Genomic DNA, 6,506 nt, shown 5'->3' with positions numbered 1-6,506 from the left:
ACTCTTCCTATCCAGCTGTTCTCATTGTGTTAGTCATCAGCTCATAGCTTTTGTGTTTAAATTTAAATGACTGATCTCACATCTCAGTACCACTGGATATGACAGTTAATGAAATACCTCAATGAAAAACAGAGAATGTTTTGAAAAACTTATATGGCAAGTCTAACTCTTAAAGCTGAAAATTATTTGGTCAAAACACTTTCAGCGGGACATGTAAGAAGTTTTAGAACTACACAATGTTTTCCTATTTTCCCTGGAGGTAACTAAGGTGTTATGACCAGTTTCATATATTTCAAATAAAAAGTTATGAAAATATAAATTTTAAAACTATACAACCTGTCGTATTTTCCTCTGGTGTTATCTGCGGTGTTATATATGCGGTTATATTTTTTCCAATTTAGAAAGTATCTTGCAAAAAAAGCTCTCGACAAATTAAAAATTACCCGATAAGTTACACAGAAGCAACAGTACTGTACAATAATTTGTATCCCTAAAGAGTTTGAGCGGTTTTTCGCAGTGTTATAAGAGATAATTTTGTTTACTCTGAATGTTGAAGCTGGAAACCTTCGTTTTCCTGGGAAAGCAGTTTCTAGGCTCCGCCTACACCGTGGATAAATCGATGCACCTGTGATGTGTCCGAGAATTCTAATTAATAAGCTGATCACATGAAATTGCCCTGAATTATTACATTTTCAAAAATAGGGCGCACGCGAGCAAATTCTATCTTAAACGTATGGACGCGTAAGTTGAAATGACCAGAACAAAAAGGATCGAAATGAAACGAACCTAACGACCAAAAAAGTGTACAAAAAATAACAGTCAGTAGTATTAAAATGAATGCCCTTATGGTCTACTCCTGATCTACCCCACGGAGAAATTCAGTATCTCTTAATTGCCATCGGCTTAGCATTAGGCTTCGAGGGAACCTTAATTAAAAAAAAAACAGTCAATAAAAGAGTCACGGACATAGACGTTGTCAACGAATACCGTAATCTGTTTTTTCCTCTCCTTTCCGTATACGCTTCGGTATTCAATGAGGCTGGCGTTCCGAACTGGAGACTACATGTTAGTTTCAAATTGTAGTTTCAGCTGCTCGCGTGGTGGAAAAAAGTTAAGTTTCGTGAGACGGCCTTGATATGTAAAATCCTTAAATACGAAAGAATATCTGAAGTGAAGTCTACATTTTCCGCGACTTTTCATCGTCCACTCGTCTGGATCACTGTAGTGGTTTTGTTTTAGTCGTAACGGTCATTACGTTTTGGTAGTTTCGTTTTGCTGTTTCAGTTTTTAGCACATGCCGAAATTATTAACGACGTCATCACAAATTCAACATTTTGACTCAATATCTGTCCACTTACAAAAGTGATCTTAACAGAAAGTGCTCACAAACTTGGGGAAAATGGCGATAAAATGCAAGGGAAACATGTCGACTTTGAGGTTACTTTTTTCATCCAGGAAGCCATACAGGCCCGAGTGATGATAAAATATACGGTGTTACAGAGTATGTGATACACTGTTACAAGTAAGCGCTGTACGATACTTTTCATCGTGCGCGAAAACCCAATTTGCGGTCTTGTACTCTTGTCAAAACAGACTGTTACTAAGGACAAGATAACTTGTTCTATCAACTGTGTTGAAAATGCAAATTGGCCCCCGTAAAGGGTTTCTAGGGCTACCGTTTCGAACGGCCCTCAACAGAGCGTTATTGATGACATCATTTTCATGTCGATCGACATAACTCCTGTACATGACGCTTGTGCAAAAATGGACCAGTACAAACTAAATATTACATAAAATTATGAAGAAGGCCCCAGACTCGCACCTAACTTTCCACATATTGACCTGCGATGACTCTGTGTAACACCACGAAGTTGGAAAGCAGTTTGTGAGAAATCGACATTGCACTTGCGATTAACATATATAGCTAGCTTGTTATGACTATTTGAAAAAGGTGTAGTTAAATTTGCAAGAGTCGCAATGATAAAGTTTGCTTAGGTATCACTCTCTACACTAGTCAATTGATTTGTTCGCCTTTCTACAATCCACATCAATAGGCTTCAGGATATTCCATTACTTTTGCGACTTTTGCGAAATATAGGAGGCATGATGGCCATGATGATACAAGCCATTGATGAGGAGCTTTTTATATATGCCGCTATATAGATTAAGTTGGTTTTACTATTATGATGATTATTATTATTAACGGTTAACTGGCCGATTCTACAGAATCAACTATTCAAATATTTTTTTGTTAAGTTGGTACTGTTTCATTTTTGCGCTATAAGCATGACAGTTCAGAAATCCACTGGTATTATTTTCATCGCGATTCTCTTGAAGGAGTAATGATGACCCAGCTCATTCCATCAGCAAAAGAGGAGTGATTGCCACGAAGATACAAGCCATTGAGATTTGAGTGGTGACACTAAAACTTATTGTACCACCAGGATCCTTTGAACTTGATGGCGCAGTTTTGTTTTTTTTTATTATTTAAGTCATTATGAAGCATTATGAACAAATGAGCCTCGACACAAACAATAACCTTGAGCATGACGAGGTGTTTTTTTATAATTATAGTGGGATATATCGATCAATAACATTGCGAGCATTTTCTAAACAATCATTGGATGAGGTTTTTTGACATCCAGAACAATCAAGGTAGAGGTAGGCGTTATCACTGCACTAACTTTTTGTTAACTTAAATCGAAAATGCAAACTCGTTACATCAGCGACTTTTTTCCATTTGTGGTAGACACCAAATTAACTATTTAATAATATAACACGAGTTAATACTACACAGCGTTCATAAAAGTTCAGAAACATGTCAAAGGCAATCGAAATAGAAACAATAGAAACCGCCATCCAGCACCAAAGGCAAAACGCAAAAACCGAAACTCAGACGAAAACAATAAAAAACGCAAGGAAGCAATTAAAGCTACCAAAATTTACAATACTTTGTTTGAACTACATGATTTATACGGAAAATAAGCCACGCATTTGAGACTATTAAACAGATTTGTTCGAATCAATCAATTCTTTTAAACTTCAACTGTGTAAAAGTTATGCTGTTGGTCAAAGACTATGGGAATAGTTAGTCATGAATTGAAGTCAGAAATCTACTGGTCTTATTTTCATCTCGGTCCTCTTCAGCGAGTAGTGATTTCCCTTCCACGCAGCCCAGTTCACTCCATCAGCGACGGTGGTGTGACTTCCACGAAGATATAAACCATTGAGATTCGTGTGGTGGCAACTGTTATACCACCAGGCTCCTTTGTACAAAATTGCGCAATTATCCCGTATATTCTCATCATTATCTTGATCTTGCGTGCTCCATGGACGATCACGATGGTAAGAGAGAGAATCAGGAGTAGTTCCTGACAAAGAAAATTACTCATGTCACTAATATTTGCGCAAAACATGAAGAGATTCAATGTGAAAATATTGCCCACCTCCAGGTAGCCGTACGGTGACTGAAACTTAAAAGTTCATCTGTCTTTCTCACCCATAACTCCAAACAAGTTATACTTGGCATAAGCTGTCTTCCCTTCAAAGTCTTCCAAATCCACACGCAGCGTGTTGTCAATATATGAGGTCAGGCGGTGAATCTTGTCCAGTCCCAACCAAAATTCACTATTCAGGTCACCAAAGCCACATTTGTAGTCGTTCCAGTAGCGGTAGAAATCAACCGAGCCGTTCAGTCTCTTCTGGAACACAGTCCATCCTCCACCGTCCGTTGTCTGGTCACAGAATACATCAAAGGCAGGCAACTCATCAGGTTTAATGGTGTAAACACCATCAGTTGGTTCACCCGCGGATTTGCAGATATCTGCGCAGTTTCTTTTGACTGAAAATCAGTTAAAAAAAAAAACAAAAAAAAGCAAAAACGCCAACTTTAAACTGCTTGGATGTTAACTGCTTTTTATTTGCTTTCCTGACTATTGCTCCGGCTGATAAAATTTGATTCTGAACTTTAACAAATACCATTTCTTCCTTAATATCTGCCAGCTATATTCATTTAAAGTTACAGTAATAGGCTTTTCACCTAAGCGCTTAATATTTGTTTTCTTGGAGTCCAGACTTTAGTGAGTAACTCCTCGCTTACTACACGAGAGACTGACCCACACACTGCAGCCATTTCACCTTCAACTTGGCAGGTTTCTCCAGTGAATCTTTCCCAACAGACACAACGAAAACCTTTATAGGTAAATCCAGCTTGACAGGTGCCACTGTTTGAGCATGGGCTACTGCTGCAAGGATTCTGTTGACAAAATAAAGTAAAGTGCAGATCTTTCTATTTCAAGGATAAGATCACTTTAGCCCAAGAAAACGAAAGAATCTCTTTTACCACCTTAGTTTCGTAAGAATGTAAAGTATTACCTCGATTGCAAGGTATGTGTAACCCGGATTTTTCACGAGAAGAAATGGAGCATGGTTTTCCACCGTGGCGTTATTCAACTCGCATTTTTGGTTTCCTCCTGCAACAGGTCCAATATTGATGGACACGCAATTGGGCTCCATATAACACATTACTCTGCAACTTCCTTCGTTGGGCACCTCTACACTTTTGATGGCGTGATTTCTCATGGCCATGCATGTTCGGTATTGGGTCCTTGAATATGATGTTTCGACAGTCGTCGTCTGTGGTGGGCAAAACAAATATATCGTTTAGTTTCCATTCATTCGAGGTACTTCCTTATTTTCCTTGATGAAAAAGGCACATTAAACCACTTTATTTTAAAACTTTACTACATGAGAACCCTGAGGAATATTCCCTAAAGGTGATTGTCATCTCTTGAAAATTCAACTTAACAAAAATTAATCTTTGATAGTGAATTAACGAGCGGAAAAAAAATGTTAGGGAAAATATCAAGAATTTTTCTCACAACATTCATTACCACACCACGATATCTGTGAATCGTTTGTTTAAATTCATTATTTTAAACCATTGATGCGCATGTGATCACGTATTTTTGAAAATTGACTTTTTTTGTATCGTCTATTTCATAATAGTAGACATTTTGAGTTACCGTAGATAAAGATTGTCTTCTTAAAGATTAACTGCTTTGATCAGCAGGTAGCATATGTAGTTTGTGTAATGGTTTTGAGGAAACGACACCAGAAAGATGAAACACAAGAAATTTAAAAAGGGATTTATACTCACCAGTGCAACAGAAACATGGTGGGAGAATAAATGCGTGGAAGATATAGAGAATATTAATGATCGGTTTAAATGAAAACTTGAACTGCATCGCTGTAAATAAATAATTGTAAATTCAAAGTAAAAATATGATAGAGAGTGTCCCAAAATTATAAATCGTCCTGTTTTCCCGTAAATTTGAATGTAGACAAATGTTAGGCAGGTGTTCGGCATTTATTTGCCAACTTTGTCTACTTAAAGGGACTCTTAATTATCACAAAATTTCAAAGGCAAATATGTTATTGGTCTAAAACACGTCTTTATGCTAAAAGGCTTGTTTCATCCCTTACACACAAAAAAACTTAGTTTGAATTTCTTCATATCAAATATCCATTTTCGAAGATGTGTTAACGGCTGCAAAAGGCGCAAAAACAGCAAAATTATAGACCGCCGTAACGCAATTTATCTGTGTTGGAGTATTTTAAAATTCTCACTCTACGTTGTAAATTTTATCTTATTCTGATAAGCCATAATATTTTCAAAAGCGTCGGAGAAAAACGGAATAGAGCACATCACACTTATTGGAGCTAACAGGAGTTTATCAATATGTTTATTTTCAGTCTGTTTGACTTTGAACTTTCGGCATTCAAGTTAAGAGCGAGAAACAAATTTTTGCAGATTTGCTACCAACAAAGATGTCAGATCACTTCTGAAATTCAAACTTTTAACAGTTTATCTTTTTTTACCTCAGAACATTCCTCAGTACGATAGAACTGCATTGCACAGTATTAAAATAAAAATTAACTTCGTAGCAACCTTAAGGCACAGAGGCCTAAGTTTTTTATGGCTCGTTTTGCTAATGACAGTTGAGCATAGTAGCATTAAACATCACCCGATTTTATCTCAGTTAAACTGATCGGAAGCATTCTATGACTTTCGGATGGTATTTGAGAGCTTCAACCTAAAAAAAAACAAATTTGTAACAACTTTGACAGAATGTGAAACATCGTGTGGCTGAATTGACAGAGTTTTACACAAAAGTTTTCTCGATCATCTCTGCTATCAGCGCAATTGGTCTGAGCAAGAAAGACTTGGTCCAAGATATATAGATAAGTAGCTCACAGAGATATTTCTTACCTTCTGAGCGAAAAAGTGTTTTTCGCACTTGGTTTTGTTCCTGAGATTATCAATAGTGAAAACTTTATGGAGTCGTGCTTTCCTTTGATTTATAGAACTGTTTGAGCTTCTGTAACTATGGTTACAAAGCAGAATTGCTGCTCTATACGCCACAGCCATTCTTTCTGTCCAGCTGTTCTGATTGTTGTGAGTCATCAGCTCATATAGCTTTTGTGTTTAAATCTAAATGACTGAT

At 37.0% G+C, this 6,506-nt stretch overlaps 1 pseudogene across 1 annotated transcript in view; it reads right to left on the bottom strand.

Moving 5' to 3' along the window:
• Positions 1-2,478: 2,478 nt before the first annotated feature.
• Positions 2,479-6,506, bottom strand: part of LOC113665728 (uncharacterized) — a 4,057-nt pseudogene continuing 29 nt past the window's right edge. The window contains exons 1-6 of the transcript XR_016185328.1: positions 6,272-6,506; positions 5,159-5,248; positions 4,375-4,635; positions 4,138-4,255; positions 3,447-3,841; positions 2,479-3,387 (exon numbers count right to left, since the gene is read on the bottom strand). The exon at positions 6,272-6,506 is cut by the window's right edge and continues 29 nt beyond it. The product of XR_016185328.1 is annotated as an uncharacterized LOC113665728 (transcript). The remainder of the gene's footprint in view (positions 3,388-3,446; positions 3,842-4,137; positions 4,256-4,374; positions 4,636-5,158; positions 5,249-6,271) is intronic.

This window comes from Pocillopora damicornis, chromosome 3 (assembly GCF_964200805.1).
Source record: "Pocillopora damicornis chromosome 3, jaPocDami1.2, whole genome shotgun sequence".
NCBI lineage: Eukaryota > Metazoa > Cnidaria > Anthozoa > Scleractinia > Pocilloporidae > Pocillopora > Pocillopora damicornis.
The sequence above is the reverse complement of the archived record's forward strand: the minus strand, read 5'-3'. Positions and strand labels throughout refer to the sequence as shown.